The sequence below is a fragment of the Gossypium hirsutum genome, chromosome D11 (assembly GCF_007990345.1).
Source record: "Gossypium hirsutum isolate 1008001.06 chromosome D11, Gossypium_hirsutum_v2.1, whole genome shotgun sequence".
Classification (NCBI taxonomy): domain Eukaryota; kingdom Viridiplantae; phylum Streptophyta; class Magnoliopsida; order Malvales; family Malvaceae; genus Gossypium; species Gossypium hirsutum.
Genome location: NC_053447.1, coordinates 31,636,795 through 31,656,635, shown reverse-complemented (window position 1 = coordinate 31,656,635; position 19,841 = coordinate 31,636,795). Strand labels below are relative to the sequence as shown.

Here is a 19,841-nt window from a genome sequence, read left to right as displayed (position 1 = left end):
AGTTTGGTGTGATAGTCCATTTCGTTCCAATTTGAATGTTAATAGAAATGTTCTCTGAATTTTGCATTTAAGAAAATATTAGCAGGGTAGTTTTGGCATGGTAGTTTAGCATGACAATCCATTTTGTCGCAAATTTATTGCTTATAGAAATGTCCTCTCAATTTTCAATTTAATCAAATTTTGGCAGGGCAGTCTGGTTGGGTAGTTTTCCATGACAGTCGATTTTGTCACAATTTGAACGCTTATATAAATGGCCTCTTAGTTTTGCTTTTAATCAATTTTGGCAAGGCAATTTAGCTTGGTAGTTTTGTATAATAGTCTATTTCAACCAAATTTGAATGCTTAAAAAAATGTTCTCTTAAATTTGCATTCAACCAAATTTTGGCAGGACAGTTTGGCTGGGTAGTTTGGCATAACCGTCCATTTCGTCCCAAATTGAATGCTTATAGAAATGTCCTTTTAATTTATCATTCAATCAATTTTAGCAGGGCAGTTTGGCTTGACAGTCAATTTCGTCCAAATTTGAATACTTATAGAAATGTCGTCTTAATTTTGAATTAAATCAAATTTTGCCAAAGTAGTTTGGCATGGCAGTCCATTTCGTTCCAATTTAAATGCTAATAGAAATGTCGTTTTAATTTTGCACTCAAGCAAATATTTGTTGGGTAGTTTGGCAGGGTAGTTCGACATGACAATCCATTTCTTGCCAAATTGAATGCTTATAGAAATATCCTGTTAATTTTCTATTCAATCAAATTTTGACAAGGCAGTTTGGTTGGGTAGTTTTGCATGACAGCCCATTTTGTCCCAATGTGAATGCTTATAGAAATACCCAATTATTTTTGCATTCAATTCATTTTGGTAGCGCAGTTTGGCTGGGTAGTTTGGCATGACAGTCTATTTCATCCTAATTTGAATGCCTATAAAAGTGTCATATTAAAGTGCATTCAATCAAATTTTGGCAGGGCAATTTGGCTTGTTAGTTTGGCATGACAGTCCATTTCATCTCAATATAAATTCTTATAAAAATGTCCTCTTAAATTTGCAGTCAATAAAATTTTGGCAGGACAGTTTGGTTGGGTATTTTGGCAAGATAGTCCATTTCGCCTCAATTTGAATGCTTATAGAAATGTCCTCTTAATTTATCATTCAATCAATTTTAGCAGAGCAGTTTGGCTTGACTATCAATTTCGTCCCATTTTAAATGCTTATAGAAATGTCCTCTTAATTTTGTATTAAATCAAATTTTGGCAGAGTAATTTGGCATGACAGTCCTTTCCGTCCCAATTTGAATACTAATAGAAATGTGCTCTTAATTTTGTATTGAAGCAAATATTGGCAGGGCAGTTTCCTAGAGAATATTGACATGACAATCCATTTCGTTCCAAATTGATTACTCATAGAAATGTCCTCTTAATTTTGCATTCAATCAAATTTTGGCAGGGCAGTTTGGCTAGGTAGTTTGGCATACAGTCCATTTCATTCCAATATGAATACTTATAAAAATTTCCTCTTAAATTTGCATTCAACCAAATATTAGCAGGGCAGTTTGGCTTGGTAGTTTGGCATGACAGTCAATTTCGTCCCAATTTGAATGCTTATAGAAATTTTCTCTTAATTTATCATTTAATTAATTTTAGCAAGGCAGTTTGGCTTGACAATCAATTTCGTCCCAATTTGAATACTTATAGAATTGTCTTCTTAATTTTGTATTAAATCAAATTTAAGTAGAGTAGTTTGGCATGAGAGTCCATTTCGTCCCAATTTAAATTCTAATAGAAATGTCCTTTTAACTTTGCATTCAAGCAAATATTAATAGGGTAGTTTGGCAGGGTAGTTTGACATGATAGTACATTTTGTACGAAATTGAATGCTTATAGAAATGTCTTATTAATTTTGCATTCAATCAAATTTGGGCAGGGCAGTTTGACTGGGTAGTTTCGCATGACAGTCAATTTTGTCCCAATTTGAATGCTTATAAAAATATCCTCTTAAATTTGCATTCAACCAAATATTAGCAGGGCAGTTTGGCTTGGTAGTTTGGCATGACAGTCAATTTCGTCCCAATTTGAATGCTTATAGAAATTTTCTCTTAATTTATCATTCAATTAATTTTAGCAAGGCAGTTTGGCTTGACAATCAATTTCGTCCCAATTTGAATACTTATAGAATTGTCTTCTTAATTTTGTATTAAATCAAATTTAAGTAGAGTAGTTTGGCATGAGAGTCCATTTCGTCCCAATTTAAATTCTAATAGAAATGTCCTTTTAACTTTGCATTCAAGCAAATATTAATAGGGTAGTTTGGCAGGGTAGTTTGACATGATAGTACATTTTGTACGAAATTGAATGCTTATAGAAATGTCTTATTAATTTTGCATTCAATCAAATTTGGGCAGGGCAGTTTGGCTGGGTAGTTTCGCATGACAGTCAATTTTGTCCCAATTTGAATGCTTATAAAAATGTCCTCTTAAATTTGCATTCAACCAAATTTTGGCAAAGCAGTTTGGCTGAGTAGTTTGGCATAACAGTCCTTTTCGTCTCAATTTGAATGCTTATAGAAATGTCCTTTTAATTTATCATTCAACAAAATTTTGGCAGTGCAGTTTGGAGGAGTAGTTTGACTTGACAGTCCTTTTCGTCCCAATTTGAATGTTTATAGAAATGTCCTATTAATTTAACATTCAACCAATTTTAGCAAGACAGTTTGGCTTGATAGTCAATTTCTTCCCAATTTGAATGCTTATAGAAATGTCCTTTTAATTTTTCATTAAATCAAATTTTTGGTAGAGTAATTTGGCATAACAGTCTATTTCGTCCCAATTTGAATGCTAATAGAAATGTTCTCTTAATTTTGAGTTCAAGCAAATGTTGGCAGGGCAATTTGGCAGGCTAGTTTGACATGACAATCCATTTCGTCTCAAATTGAATACTTATAGAAATGTCCTCTTAATTTTGCATTCAATCAAATTTTGGCAGGGTAGTTTGGTTGGGTAGTTTTGCATGACTATCCATTTTGTCCCAATTTGAATGCTTATAAAAATGTCCTTTTAAATTTGCATTCAACCAAATATTGGCAGGGTAGCTTGGCATTAAAGTCCATTTTTTCCCAATTTGAATGCTTATAGAAATGTCCTCTTAATTTTTCATTCAATCAAATTTTGGAGGAATAGTATGACATAACAGTCCATTTCGTTCCAATTTGAATGTTAATAGAAATGTTTTCTTTATTTTGCATTCAAGAAAATATTGGCAGGGCAATTTGTTAGGGCAGTATGACATAACAATCCATTTCGTCTCAAATTGAATGCTTATAGAAATGCCCTCTTAATTTTCCATTTAATTAAATTTTGGCAGGGCAGTTTGGTAGGGTAGTTTTGCATGATAGTCCATTTTGTCGCAATTTGAATGTTGATATAAATGTCCTCTTATTTTTACTTTCAATCAATTTTGGTAGGGCAATTTGGCTGGGTAGTTTGGAATGACAGACTATTTTATCCCATTTAAATTCTTATAAAAATGTCCTCTTAAATTTGCATTCAACCAAATATTGCAGGGTAATTTGGCTGGGTAGTTTGGCATGACAGTCCATTTTGTCTCAATTTGAATGCTTATAGAAATGTTGCATTAAATCATATTTTGTCAGAGTAGTTTGGAATGACAGTCCATTTCGCCCCAATTTTAATGCTTACCGAAATGTTCTCTTAATTATTCATTCAACAAAATTGTTGCAAAGTGGTTTGAAATAACAATTCATTTTGTCCCAATTTGAATGCTAATAGGATTGTTCTATTAAATTTGCATTCAAGAAAATATTGGTAGGGAAGTTTGTCGTGAGAATCCATTTCATCCCAAATTTAATGCTGGGTAGTTTTGTTGGGTAGTTTTGCATGACTGTCCATTTTGTCACAATTTGAATGTTTATATAAATCTCTTCTTAATTTTGCTTTGAATCAATTTTGGCAAGGCAGTTTGGCTAGGAAGTTTTGCATGACAATCCATTTCATCCCAATTTGAATGCTTATAAAAATGTCCTCTTAAATTTGCATTCAACCAAATTTTGGCATTACAGTTTGGCTGGGTAGTTTGGCATGATCGTCCATTTTTTCCCAATTTGAATGCTTATAGAAATGTGCTCTTAATTTATTATTCAATCAATTTTAGCAGGGCAGTTTGGCTTAACATTCAATTTAGTTCACATTTGAATACTTATAGAAATGTTCTCTTAATTTTGCATTAAATCAAATTTTGGCAGAGTAGTTTGGCATGACAGTCCATATCGTTCTAATTTAAAAGCTAATAAAAATGTCATCTTAATTTTGCACTCAAGCAAATATTTGAAGGGCAATTTGGCAGGGTAGTTTGACATGACAGTCCATTTCTTGCCAAATTGAATACTTATAGAAATGTCCTGTTAATTTTGCATTCAATCAAATTTTGACAAGGTAGTTTGGTTGGGTAGTTTTGCATGGCCCATTTTGTCCCAATTTGAATGCTTATAGAAATACCCTATTATTTTTGCATTCAATTAATTTTGGTAGCGCAGTTTTGCTGGGTAGTTTGGCATGATAGTCCATTTCATTCCAATTTGAATGCCTATAAAAATGTCCTCTTAAAGTGCATTCAATCAAATTTTGGCAGGGCAATTTGGCTAGGTAGTTTGGCATGACAGTCTATTTCGTCTCAATTTAAATGCTTATAAAAATGCCCTCTTAAATTTTCATTCAACAAAATTTTGGCAGGGCAGTTTGGTTGGGTAGTTTAACAAGACAGTTCATTTCGTCTCAATTTGAATGCTTATAGAAATGTCCTCTTAATTTATCATTCAATCAAGTTTAGCAGGGCAGTTTGGCTTGACTATCAATTTCGTCCCATTTGAAATGTTTATAGAAATGTCCTCTTAATTTTTCATTAAATCAAATTTTGGTAGAGTAGTGATAGTCCATTTCGTTCCAATTTGAATGCTAATATAAATGTGCTCTTAATTTTGCATTGAAGCAAATATTGGCAAGGCAGTTTGTCAGGGAAGTTTGACATGACAATCCATTTCATTCCAAATTGATTACTCATAGAAATGTCCTCTTAATTTTACATTCAATCAAATTTTGGCAGGGCAGTTTGGCTGGTTAGTTTTGCATGATAGTCCATTTTGTTCCAATTTGAATGCTTATAAAAATGTCCTCTTAAATTTGCATTCAACAAAATATTAGCAGGACAGTTTGGCTAGGTAGCTTGGCTTATTGAAATGTCCCAATGTGAATGCTTATTGAAATATTAGCAGGGCAGTTTGTCTGGGTAGCTTGGCTTAATTTTGCATTCAACCTCTTAAAAATGTCCAAATTTGAATGCTTATTGAAATTTTCTCTTAATTTATCACTCAATCAATTTTAGCAGGGTAGTTTGGCTTGACAATCAATTTTGTCTCAATTTGAATACTTATAGAAATGTCCTCTTAATTTTGCAATAAATCAAATTGAAGTAGAGTAGTTTGGCATGAGAGTCTATTTCGTTCCAATTTAAATTCTAATAGAAATGTCCTCTTAACTGTGCATTCAAGCAATATTAATAGGGTAGTTTGACATGACGTACATTTCGTCCGAAATTGAATGCTTATAGAAATATCTTCTTAATTTTGCATTCAATCAAATTTTGGTAGGGCAGTTTGGCTAGGTAGTTTCGCATGGCAGTCCATTTCGTCCCAATTTGAATGCTTATAAAAATGTCCTCTTAAATTTGCATTCAACCAAATTTTGGTAGGGCAGTTTGGCTGAGTAGTTTGGCATGACATTCCTTTTCGTCCGAATTTGAATGCTTATATAAATGTCTTCTTAATTTTGCATTCAATCTTATTTTGGCAGAGTAGTTTGGCTGGGAAATTTGGCAGTACAGTTCATTTCATCCTAATTTTAATGCTTACAGAAATGTTCACAGTTCATTTCATCCTAATTTTAATGCTTACAGAAATGTTCTCTTAATTTTTCATTCAATCAAATTTTTTTTGAGCAATTTGGTATAACAGTTCATGTCGTCCTAATATGAATGCTAATAGAAATGTTCTCTTAATTTTGCATTCAAGCAAATATTAGCAGGGTAGTTTGGCAAGGTAGTTTGACATGACAACCCATTTTGTCCCAAATTGAATGCTTATAGAAATGTCCTCTTAATTTTGCATTCAATCAAATTTTGGTTGGGTAGTTTGGCATGACAGTCCATTTCGTCCCAATTTGAATGCTTATAAAAATGTCCTTTTAAATTTATATTTAACCAATTTTTGGTAGGGCAGTTTGGCTGGGTAGTTTGGCATGATAGTCTATTTTGTCCTAATTTGAATAGTTATAGAACTGTCCTTTTAATTTATCATTCAATAAATTTTAGCAGGACAGTTTGACTTAACAGTCAATTTTGTCCCAATTTGAGTGCTTATAAAAATATCCTCTTAATTTTTCATTAAATCAAATTTTGGCAGAATAGTTTGGCATGATAGTCTATTTTGTTCCAATTTAAATGCTAACAGAAATGACCTCTTAATTTTGCATTCAAGCAAATATTGGCAGGGCAGTTTAGCAGGTTCGTTTGACAAGACAGTCCATTTCGTCCCAAATTGAATACTTATAGAAATGTCCTCTTAATTTTACATTAAATCAAATTTTGGCAGGGGAGTTTGGTAGGGGTAGTTTAGCATGACAACCCATTTTGTTTCAATTTGATTGCTTATAGAAATATCCTCTTATTTTTGCTTTCAATCAATTTTGGTAGGGCAGTTTGGCTAGGTAGTTTTGCATGACAGTCTATTTCGCCCCAATTTGAATACTTATAAAAATGTCATCTTAAAGTGCATTCAATCAAATTTTTGCAGGGCAATTTGGCTGGGTAGTTTGGCATGATAGTCCATTTCATCCCAATTTAATCAAATTTTTGCAAGGCAATTTGGCTGGGTAGTTTTGTATGACATCCATTTCGTCCCAATTTGAATGGTTATAGAAATGTTCTCTTAATTTTGCATTCAATTAATTTTAGCAGGGTTGTTTGGCTTGACAGTTAATTTCCTCCCAATTTGAATGCTTATAGAAATGTCTTATTAATTTTGCATTCAATCTGATTTTGGCAATGCTGTTTAGCGGGGTAGTTTGGCATGACAATCAATTTCGTCCCAGTTTAGCACTTACAATGTGTATTCCGCAGATCTTGTAAAAAATGATTCAATGTGAATTTGTTCATATCCGCAAAGAAGAAAATGTGGAAGCTTATTACATTACAAAGTTGACTTTTGACCAAAATGAGGGCTTACAACTATTTGTTGACAAACCGTTAAATATTAGTAGATTAATGCGACCTTTTTTTATTGTTTTCTTGTACACAAATATATATATAACACATTAGTTCTAGCTACATAAGTCCTTAGATAGGAAACAATAAAGAAATTAGCAAAAAATTGTCTGGCCAAGTGGATGGAATCCAAGTTATTATTGCTTAATTGAAGAAAGTAATATTTGTATTATTCCTTTTAATATGTTTGACATTATTATAAATATTATTTATTTGATTAAGATTACTTTTCTACAACATTTTTTTACATTCATATACCATTTTTATTTATATTCAATAACACATTAACTTTTACGTAATTATGAAATATCAAGTAAAATTTATTTATTTTCCTTTTTAGTCCCTAACACTTTAACTATATTCCGTTTCAAATAATTGTGTAGATTATCTTATTACTTCAAGCTTTGTTTAAAGTTAACTTTGTTTCTGTTGTTTTTTACGTAAATTCCAAAGTATTACACTTTTTTACCCTTTATTTGGTTCATTTATATTTATTACTAGCAATTGTTTGGTTCCACTTCACATACTTTTTCATTACTAGTGAGAAAAATGTACATTTATTTATGCTAAAACTACATTATCTTTCTCTATTTTGAAAATTTATAGTACAACTTCGCGGTCTAAATCTAATTAATAAATATAACTTTACATATTATGTACACCATATTCGGGTATAAAAACTACTTAATATATAAACAAGGCACATGCTTATATGTATAGTTCTATTCAATGACATGTGCATGCTGTTTTTTTTTTAATTGACACATAAACAAGCAATGGAAAAAAAAAAGTAAAACGTAAACTACTCAGGCTAACTCTGGTTTTTATGTTTACCATGGCTAAAACGACAAAAATAAATACAGCCCCTGAAGCAATGCCAGTGGACTCAAGGACTTTCTAGGCAAAAGCTTGTTCATATGAAACATGAGAGATATAATTTGGTTTCCTTAAGCAATGTGTCTTCATTCTGTGATAAACATCCTAACCGGTCCTACTCAAATTAATATAAAAACCATGCTTCTCGGAGTTCACTTATGAATTGTTGATGCCTTGTGTAGCAATCCACCCATTTCTAGCTCGGTAACTTCTTATGGTAGGTGAAGAAGTGGACATGGACAAGTCATGCATGACATACCAATATTGATTTCAGATTCCCATACCATTTTTCAAAGAAGCAACACCATATTTTTCAAAAAGTTTCAACATTACCAACCTGGTCGTGCATGTAATACATCGCCTCTCAGATTGAAGATATCAATACACTAAAAAAACTTTAAATGAATAACACATAATGTATATATACGGATATATACAAATAGAAAATACTCAACACGATGGGTTCCAACTTCCTACCTATAGTATGTATCTTTTACATATTTAAAAAATAATAATAATATGGTACATACATGCCATTAAAAATAAAACATATCGAATTCTAAACATTTACCTTGTCTCTCTAACTAGCCATAATCCCCTCTGTTTAAGCTATTTGAAAGCAACATTACATATTGAAGAATTACAAGGCAATTTAAACATAATCGAATTGAATTTTAATCAATACCTGTTTTTTGTAGTTTTCTATCAATTGAATGATGGAATTAGGTTTTTTTATAAAAATAACTCAAAACTTTTGATTATTTACAAAAATAATCTATTTTAAAAATTATGCATATTTTGACTAGTAAACGTTGGTGACTCCATTATCATTGGGTCACCACCTCTGAATTTTAAAAAAATAACAATCTTTTTAGTTGTCATCATTACCATTACCAACACCAAACTGAAGTATAATTATATAAATCGAACAATTACCTTATTGCCTTAGATTGGATGAAGAAAAAGGTAACGCCCTTCCTGCAGCATCAATTAAATGCTTTTAAATTATTGATCTATTTACTCTCTCTCCTCTTTTGAAATTAAATTTAAATACTCCTTCATCTTCTTTTCCATATCACAAAGATGTTGATGCTTCCTGACTATTAATTTCTGAGCAGAGAAACGATTTGAAATGGCCTACACAACATCTCTGTGACATGGAAAAGAAAAGGAAGTATATAGGTAGGTTAAAGAAAAGAAGAGAGAAAAGATCTGGCCGTTTAAGCTTTCTGGGGTCTATGTTTTGTTCTTGGTGACAAACCGCATGGATATGAACAACACTGCCATTGGCAGCCTCAGAGTTTTCGCAGATTTCTCGAGTGGAAGAATCGGGGTTTTATCTGCCTTGTTTTTTTCACCTCTCATGGCAAAAGGATCACAACCCTGAAAGAAACAGGTCTTAGTTCCACGTCTCATCGCAAATGGAACAATTAATTTTTATTGAAATTAAAGCTGAAGAAAACTCCTCAACATGCTAAATGGTCCACTAGCTGTCTAAATTTCACATAAAAACTATGAAATAGAACCAAGAACAGCAAATTGAAAAAAAAAACACAAACCCAAAATCCAAGAACAACAATGCTACACTCTAAAATCACTCATAATCCAAAATAAATAAGAAAACCAAAATGGCAGCAAGAAAGCAACAAACCTTGTCTAGTTCTTGGGAGAACATGAAAGCCTGTCCGTCTCATAGTTTTAGGTTGCAGAGAAACCATGGGAGGAGAGAATGTTCTGGTAGTAGGAGGTGAAAGGGTAGAGAGAGGCAGGAGAAACGACTCTATAAGAAAAGAATTGAAACAGTTACAAACCCTGAATTAAATTTGGGTTTTTATAGTAATTGACACAAATAAATTGATTATTTATAAAAATAGCCCAGATGCAAAATTTTGTATGAAAATGACATGTTTTCTAAGGCGCTTGGTGGTGCCGGCCTTCTTACCACAGGTACCACCCTTTATCATTCCCTAATGATTAGATTCAAAAAAATCGAAAAAAATTCAAATTTCGAGTTAAACAAATCGAGTTATTCGAATCAACTCGAATTTTTTTTCAAATTTCGAGTTCGAATCGAGTTAAATTTTCGAATTCGAATAACTCGAATAATTCGAATAATTTGAATATCAAACTATAATATTTTATATATTTTTCCCCAAACTCTCAAATATTTTTACTTTTCCCTCAAAACTTTTACTCATTCCCACTTTTTCCCCAAAACTTTTACTCCCCTCCCCTCTCAACCTCTCAATCTACCCAAAATCCATTCCCCACCAAAATTTTACTCTTCCATTTATTTTTTCTCAAAATTTTACTCCCAAAAACCCTCAAAACATTTTATTTCCCCCCAAAATTTTTACTATCTCCCACTTTTCCCCTAAAACTTTTATTTCCTTCCCATCCCACCTCTCATCTACCCCAAACCCTCCCCCCTCAAAATTTTTTTAATATTGTCCCTCCAAAATTTTACTTCCCCTATTTACTTTCCCCAAACTTTTATTCCCCAAAACTTTTTATTTTCCGCCTAAACTTTTACTTCTCACTCTTTACTCTCAAATTAAAAATCAAAATTATCCAAAAAAAATCACTAAACATAAATAGTAATAATTTTATTTATATCTACTATTTATATTATTAAATTAAATTTCACATTTTATATTATTTATATTATTGAATTGTTTAGTCATATTGAATATTTATATTAAAATTGAATTATTAATTATGCCATAAAATATTCTTGTTAAAATTTTATATTGGTATCAATTTCACATTTTATTTTTAAAATAACTTTTATTGAAAAAATCATATTTTTACATTTAATATATTTTTTAGTTCCAAAATACATAGTGACAAGAATCTGAAGATAATTGAAACAACTAAGCAAGCAAAGAAGCTAACAAGTATATAAAAAATTAATAAATAAATTATGAGGTGATGAAAGTTAATAAAAAATTTGATTAAGGTGGGCAAATTTTATTACGATGGGTGACAGTGGTTACAAGGACCCCAAATTATTTTTTAAAATTTAACTCGAACAAATATATTCGATTCGATTCGATTCGAATTCCATCTCACTCGACTCGATTCGAGAAAACTTCAAATAAAGTTAGGATGATAAAATGAGATTCGAAAACTCGATTAACTCGAAAATTTTCGATTCGATTCGATTCGATCTAATGCTCACCCCTACTAATGATTGTTTGGTTTATAAAAAATAAATTTTGTGTCAGCAGTGTGTTTGCCGGTAGGGGAGAGCAAAATTCAATCTAACTCGAAAAAATTTAAATTTTGAATGATTTGAATCAAGTAAATCGAATTAATCAAGTCAACTCAAAATTTTTCAAATTTCGAGTTCAAATCGAATTGAGTTTTCGAGTTATAATAACTCGAATAATTCGAATAAACTAAATATTAAACTACCTCACCCCTACATCAAAATCATTTTTTAATTTAACTCAAACAAATATATTCGATTCAATTCGATTCGATTCTAATTTAATCTCATTCGACTCGATTCGAGAAAATTTCAAATCGAGTTAGGATGATAAAATAGAATTCGTCAACTCGATTAGCTCGAAATGTTTTTATTTGATTCGATCGAACACTCACATCTATTTGTCGGCACTGTTATGTATTTTTTTCAATTACACTTAAAATATATGGGTATTCCGGGATTAAAAAAAGAAAAAAATATTTTAATAGGTGTCGGCGTTCTTGTTTCCAACATCGGTTCAATTGTTTTTAAAAAGAAATTGATATTTTACTTTTTTGGTGTCGACGTTCATGTTGCCAACACTGATTTAAATTTAAAAAAATAGTTTTTCTTTTGTATACCGACGGTCTTTTTATCAGCACCAATGTAGTTTTTTTTAAAAAAAATTATCGGCGTGCTCTTGTTATCGAGACTAGTGAAAAGAAGAGAGGAATAGAAAAAAACTAAAGAAATGAAGGGAAAGTCTTTTAATTAAATTGTGGTGCATCAATTAAATTGCATAGGTAATTACAATAAAATGATAAAGTAATTGTGATGCATCCATTAAATTGCAATAAAAATTAATTAATAAATATTTTTTAATTAATACAAAATTGTGGTGCATCAATTAAATTGCATGAATAATCATAATAAAAATTAATTAATGCAAAATTATGATACCAAATCTAGAACGTTTATTTAATTAATGCAAGATTGCATTAACGCAATAAATTCTTATACGTTTATTTAATTGATACAAAATCTTTTAATTACATTAATTAATTCCATTAATTAAGTCATTGAAAAGGTAATGGAAAGTTTAAAAAGTTTGTAATAATTAAATTGCTTGGAAACCATTAATGAAATTAATGGTTTTTTTTAACGTTTAAATAGTTTATTACATGGAAATCATATACAATTTTTTACCATTTAAATGATATTTTTTATATTAAAAACCAAATATAACTTTTTTATCGTATACAACTTTTTATTGTATGAATTAATGGTTTTTTAACATTTAAATGGTTTAATTGTATTAATTAATGAAATTTAATTACAATAAGAATTTCATTACAAACTCTTCAATCCCTTCAACTTTTAATTTTCATATACAACTTTTTTTAGAGAATAAAAATATTTTTTATATTAAGTAAAGTACATTGAAATCATAAATTTTTTTTCTTTTCGAAGATAATTATTTTACTATATCTTTTTGTTTTTGTTTTTAATATTTTTTATATTAAGTAAAGTACATCTAGTTGCATTTTAAGACATTTCATTAGTATTTTTAACATCGCATTAGAACTTGAGCTGCGTTTAAATATTAGGTACTTTTAATTGCTTGTGAAAAGACTATGTTTTGTGGTATTGGCAGGTGCATGGTGAGGAACAAGAAATAAAGGAGTGAAGTTTTACCAGGGCAAAAGGGTGGTCAGACTGCCAAATCATATACCGTAGCAATGCCAGAAAGGTGTCCAGTTAGCATTCAGTGCATATTAGTTTCAGCCCAATTCTACATGTACCAGATAAATTTGCCTAGAAAAGAGGAGAAGATATATCTTGGACTATTGGAATTATCTTGAAAAACACAATTTAGGAAGAAGAAAAGGAGGAAACCTTAAAGAGCGAACGGAGGGTGAGATCCTTAGGCGAAATAGAAGGTAGTGGTTGAACAGAGACAGGAAAAGGAAAAACGAAGGCAGTCCCTCTAGCCACCTCAAGACACTGCGCAGTTGGAGTGTGGATAGGGTAAGCGAACGCTTTCTTCCCGACGTTCTTCTATTATTTCTAATTTGTTCCTTCCTAAATTACAGTGATGAAAATGATGTTTGAGTTGAACTTTATTTGCCGACCTATGAGCTAAATGTCATAAAGTTGGGATTACTTTGATGAAACTTTAACTGTTTTTAATGGCTGCAGTATAAATCTGAATTATTTTACTTGTTCATTCAATTTTTTATTCTTTAAAATGTATGTGAGCAATCCCTAGATATAGTCGACTGTGCATTATACACTTAAATAATTTAAATTCTAAAAAGGTTAGATTAGTTAAACCGTGGTTGAATGTATAAGGAAGTACTTGATAGATACTTGTAGTAGACTCTAGACATTGAGTAGCGTTCATACAGAAGGAAATAGTGCAGGGTACCATATTAAAGACCTATAGACACAGGCTAGGTAACTTGAGGTTTCTGCTATCAGAATAAATAGATAACTTTAGAGCTCTTTTGAACAGTATGTTAAGTATGATTTTGCTGAGGCATTACTGACAGGAAAAGTATATTTTTAGTAATCCCAACCTTCCCACTCAACATCGTGTAACCCTTATCTTTTGCCGTAGTATCATTGTCATCGCATCTTTAGTTGTTTATTTGTCAGTTACATATTATTCATATAATCATTTTCATAATTGCCATTACATTTCTACTCTCGTTTTGCCATAGCATTTCTAAGTATTCATTAAATACACATATTGCATACATCATTATTCCTTTTAATTGCTATTGTATACTTGCCATAGTTTCACCATACCATTAATCGCATTTTATTTTAATAACTTGACCACTTTTGTGCCTCAATCCAATCCTCATGGGAACGATACTCACCTATCACTTTATTACTTGATTTGACGTGTATACTTGCACAATTCATATATCATATTCACATATGACAAGTTTTTGGCATCGTTTCTAAGGATCGAAAATTTGGTGTACTTTGGTTTGGTTATTTTATTTAATCCCATTAATTTTATTTAACTTAGTTATATTTAATTTCTACAGGTTTTCCATCAATGCATGAGAAGAGACATTCCTGTTAACAAAGAGTATTCTTTTGACCCTGAGATCGATAGAACTTTGCGAAGGTGAAAAGAACTGAGAAAAATGGCTAGAAATCGGAATGATCTTGGTCTTAATGATAATCCAAATGGTCTTGGTTGCAATAATAATCCAAATAGTCAGGATGTTAATCCTCTTATTCGTCAGGTGAAAAATGACCGAGACAGACTTATTGGAGAGTATGTTGTTCCAATTTTGGATGATTTGAATCCAGGGATAGTTAGACCACAAATACAAGCTCAATAGTTTGAACTGAAACCGGTTTTGTAGACTATCAATTGAAGATCCAAAACTGCAGTTTAGACTTTTCCTAGAAGTTTGTGATTTGTTCAAGCAACAAGGTGTTCCTAAAGACGCCTTGAGACTTAAAATGTTTCCATATTTTTTAAGAGATCGTGCGAAAGCATAGTTGAATGCTTTTCTATCGAGGACAGTGATATTGTAATACCCCAAAAATTACTACAGTAAGAAAGTAAGATAATATTCTTGATATAATAAAATAAGGAAATAAAGTGACAAAAAGAGAATTTTGAGTTATGTCAACATTGGGAAGTATATTATGACATTAATTCAAGAAATGATTAAATTGCAAAAGTGAGAAAAGTTTTGTTGCCCAAGAGTAAATACTCAAAATTTGAGGGGTTAAAATGTAAATATGAACAAAGTTGAATGACCAATAGTACAAATATTTTAAAGGTGGAATGATCTAGAAACTAAGGAAAATGGATGAATTAGGACAAAATTAAATAGGTGAAAAATTATGAGGGACTAAATCACAAATTTATCAATTTAAATGATGACTCAAGGATGGAATTTTAAAATATCATAAAGGGCAAAATGGTCAATTAGAAAGAGAGAGAACTCTAGAAGGTAATGATGATATTAGAGATATTTTGATGATATTTTATAATTATTTAATTAGATAAATATTATTTTATTAATATTTTAATGATATATTTTATTATTATTTTATTTAGTATAAAAGGAAAGAAACATGAAGAATTTTCATCATCTTTCCATGCACCCACGTGAGAAGAGAAGAGAAGAAAGAAATTTTCCTTTATTTACAATTTGGTCATTTTACCAAAAATTCACCATTTTCACTTAGAAATCAAAAGAATTTCCATAGCTACCAAGAGAGAAAAATAATAAGGAGACAATGGAGAGCTAGAATATCAAGTTAGATTCAAGAAATAGAAGCTGAGGGAGAGAGAAAATCAAGTTAAAGATTGAAATCAATAGGACAAGGTAAGAACATCAAGATTTCAATATATTTTTGAGTTTGATATTATTGAAAAAGTATGAAAATGATGTTAAAGTAGAATTTTGTTATATAAGGTTCTATATTCTTGATTTGTTAGTGAAGGGAAATAAGAGTAAGTGATGGGAAATATTGTAGAGGAAGAAAAGGAGGGTGTTATAAATTTGGTTATTAACATTTTACACTAAAATAGTTTTTGATAGCAACAGTAGTTTGATTTTGAAAATTCACCAAAAAATGTAGAAATTTAATTATAGATTAATTAAAGTATTAAATTAAAGCCTATTAAGTCTAGTTTTACATAGAAGAAATGGTGTAAGCAAAATAATTTCATATTATGAGATATATGAATTTTTGTGAGGCAGAGTCAAATTGATTTCAGGTTCCCCTGTTCTGAATTTGGAAAATCATCAAAAATTATAAAAAAATAATTAGGGGTTTAAATTTATATGTTTAAATTAGTTTTGAGTCTTTTTTCAATATAAACAAATGGAAACATCATCCAAACCCCGTACTAAGAGATAATTACTTTTTAGTAAGCAAAGGTCAAAGTTGTCAAACAGCAAAACAATCATAAATTTGAAGATTTTACTGTACTTATTGGCGAAACTATAAAACCTGAAAATTTTATGATAGAAAGATATTTGAGTCTAGTTTCAAAAACATCAAGCTAATCTTAATTTAGAATTCTGTAGCTCAAGATATAAATAGTTTATTGACTATGACTTAAGTGGACAACTTTGATATGAATATAAGTAAATAGTAGAAATATAGATAATATTACATATAAGCATGTTATATACATTAAGGATGTGGAATGGAGAGGAGGAGGAAAATATATGAATATTAAACTGGCATGGGTTTTCATTAAAACTGACTAATTTGCATGTTTTAGACTCAGGGACTAAATTGAATAAAAGTAAAATTTTAAGGGTAATTTTGTAAAAATGTAAAAAATTACCAAATTGCATAAATGAATTGTTTTATTGTCTAAATTAATAATATCAAGTGGGTTTAGAGCTTTAATTTTGTTGTATGGTGATATTATAAAGTGATTTTGTTAAATATTGATGTTAGGATCAAATTGTGAAAATGGTTAAAATATTAAGGTTTGGTATTAAATTTCTATTTTATTAAGGGTTTTTTGGTAGCCTAGAATATTTGGTTAGATTATTAATTGAGTAAAATTAGTTGATTTGATAGATTAATTAGTTAAGGACTAAATTGTAAAAGTTGTAAAAGTTGGGGTAATTATGTAAATTTGAAAAAAATGAAGGGTATAAATAGTGAAATAAATTGGAACTGAAATATATGCTAATGAATGAGTAATTTTATATTTTAGATCAAGATTTCGTAGATACTAGTGAAAAAGGAAAAATAGCGGAATAGTCCCTGAACTCCTGCAATTATTATAATTCAATTTAGGTAAGTTCGTATGGTTAAAATTTACTGCTTATTTATTAAATTTATGAATGATATTATGTATTTATTCATATCTATTACTGAAAAAAAATATTATTGTTAAATTATGAAATTGAATTAAATGTTCAAAACAAGTACAACGCGGGATTGAGTACAATCATTCTGTGGCAAAGGATGAATTGACGGATAAGACCATAACTGGGTTATGGCACTATGAACGTAAGACCATGGTTGGACCATGGTAATGTTTATATATAAGACCATAGCTGGGCTATGACATTCTGATGATAAGACCATAATTAGGTTATGGCACTACGAATGTAATGGATGAATTGACGGAAAATGTAAAGGTTGAATTGACGGCAAATTACCCAAGTAAATCGAGGTTCAGTATTTGTTGTGAACTTTTGTGTTTACTTTCTGTTTAGCTCTCATGAGCTTCTGTTCAGCCTTCGGGCTTCTAAAAATGATGTACTCATATCCGTAAGTCATTCTTCGAATGGTAAAATAACAGGAGTTGTTTTTGGATGATATATGTATATGAAGAAACAGCAAGAGAATGATATGTGTCATGATATGTATATATATCAATATCTTGATATGTTGATACATGAAAATTATGTAAGTTGTGATAAGTAATAAACTCAAGTGTGATATGTTGATAAAATAAGTTTATCTATGTTGAATTTATATGAAATATGTTCAAGTTTGCTAACAAGTGTTGTTGTTGACGCTTAGACAAGTGCCAAGTTACTGGTTAAATGATAATATGTTTATTATATGATGCGTTGAAAGGGTAAGTGCTCAAATGAAAATATACTTGTGCTCATGAAAAAGTGGTAAGTTTTAAGTTATGCAATTTCCTAAAAATGAGTTATCGTGTGATTAATTTGAAAAAGGTCTATGTTTAAATGCACTAGCTTGTATCTATGGTTGAATGATATGTTTATGACTAGTGTGTTATACATATGGAATGAGTGTGGAAAGTAAAGAAACACAAATGAAAATAAAGAAATTTTGGAAAAGTTAAAGTTGTTTAAAATCCTACTATGTTAGGAATATTATGTATAAGTGATACTGTAGATTTATTCACTTAGTGAGTTGTTAAATATAACTTCATGAATATTGTGGTAGCAATATTAGATTATTCTTGATAAGTATAAATTTCATATTTGAAAAAGAAGTATTATGATTAAAGTTTATATGAGCTTACTAAGCATTCATTGCTTATGTATTTGTTTTCTTCTACTTTTCAGATTATCGGAAGCTCGATTGGGTTGGAAGCTTGTCGGAGATATATCACACTATCCACCAGTTCTATCAGTATTTTCAAATGTTTTGATTTTGGTTATAATGACATGAATAGGTATTTTTTTTAATGAAGGCTTATATGTAGTGTGTTGAGTTTAGCCACTTATTTTGACTTGTTTTGAATGTCTAATTATGACTTGTTGATATGTGTAATGTTGATTGTAGATAGACACAAAATTGATGGCTTGTAAAATGACCTATTTTCATCCACACGGGCAGAGACACAGGCGTGTGCCTCAACCGTGTGTGAGACACGGCCAAGTGACATGGTCGTGTGTCCCCTGTATCGTAAATTTGCACAAAACAGAATGCTTACACGGCCTAGCACACGGACGTGTGACCCAAGTCAGTATACTCACACGGGTACGGGCACGAGCTAAAACACGGTAGTGTATCCCTATTTCAAATACCCACACGACTTAAGACATGTGCATGCCTCCAAACCGTGTGAGTCACACGGCATGACCACACGACCATGTGACCCCTGCAGTGTTGGAAACTTTAAATATTTTCGAAAAATTTTCTAAGTTTTCGACTTAGTCCCTATGTGTTTCTAATGCATAAATTTGGGCCTCGAGGGCTCGTTTAAGAGGCAATATGTATGATTTTGATTGGTTTCAAATATGAATGCTAGATGAAATGAAATGTCTGATAATTAATTTGTAAACTCTGGTAATGCTCTGTAACCCTGTTTTGGCGACGGATTCGTGTTAGGGGCATTACAAACATCATGGAATGATATTTGCCAGAGGTTTTTTCTACGATAAAATCCACTGAACATGAATGCCAAGTTTAGAAATGACATCACATCTTTTTAGCAATTAGAGTATGAAACGTTATATGAAGCTTGGGAAGGATTTAAAGATTTAATTCGAAAATGTCTGATGCGTGGATTTTAGCACTAGACTCAGATGCAAATATTCTATAATGGGTTGAATGCACATACGCGAATGATAGTTGATGCATCTACCAATGGTACATTGTTGGATAAATCTTACAACGAAGCATATGAGATTTTGGAAAATGATTGCCAACAATGACTACCAGTACCTTACCACAAGAGTTGGGATGTACAAGAGAGCTACTAGTACCATAGAGCTCGACGCAATTACTTCGTTGACAGCTCAGGTATCTTCTTTAGCTAATATGATCAAAACAATGAAGAAGCCCACTACAACTCAAGAGATGAACTCAGTCGAGCTGTCATGCGTTTATTGTGGAGAATATCATGTTTTTAATGATTTCCCATCAAATCCAGCATCGATATACTACATGGGTAATTTTAACCGAAATAATAACCCCTACTCTAACACTTACAATCCGAGGTGGAAGTAGCATCC

The 19,841-nt window shown here is 30.9% G+C and overlaps 1 long non-coding RNA gene and 1 other non-coding gene across 3 annotated transcripts; both read right to left on the bottom strand.

The window, feature by feature from the left end:
- Nucleotides 1–8,128: 8,128 nt before the first annotated feature.
- LOC107913382 (uncharacterized) lies at nt 8,129–10,114 on the bottom strand. 2 transcript variants are annotated; one of them, XR_001688515.2, is made up of 3 exons: nt 9,853–10,015; nt 9,138–9,584; nt 8,129–8,538 (listed from the first exon to the last, which is right to left on the bottom strand). It is a non-coding gene; the product is annotated as an uncharacterized lncRNA (long non-coding RNA). The 2 variants fall into 2 exon arrangements; XR_001688514.2 differs by having other exon boundaries at nt 8,129–9,584; nt 9,853–10,114.
- Nucleotides 10,115–19,289: 9,175 nt separating this feature from the next.
- LOC121223961 (small nucleolar RNA R71) lies at nt 19,290–19,396 on the bottom strand. The gene has a single exon (XR_005921425.1). It is a non-coding gene; the product is annotated as a small nucleolar RNA R71 (small nucleolar RNA).
- Between the last annotated feature and the right edge of the window lie 445 nt (nt 19,397–19,841).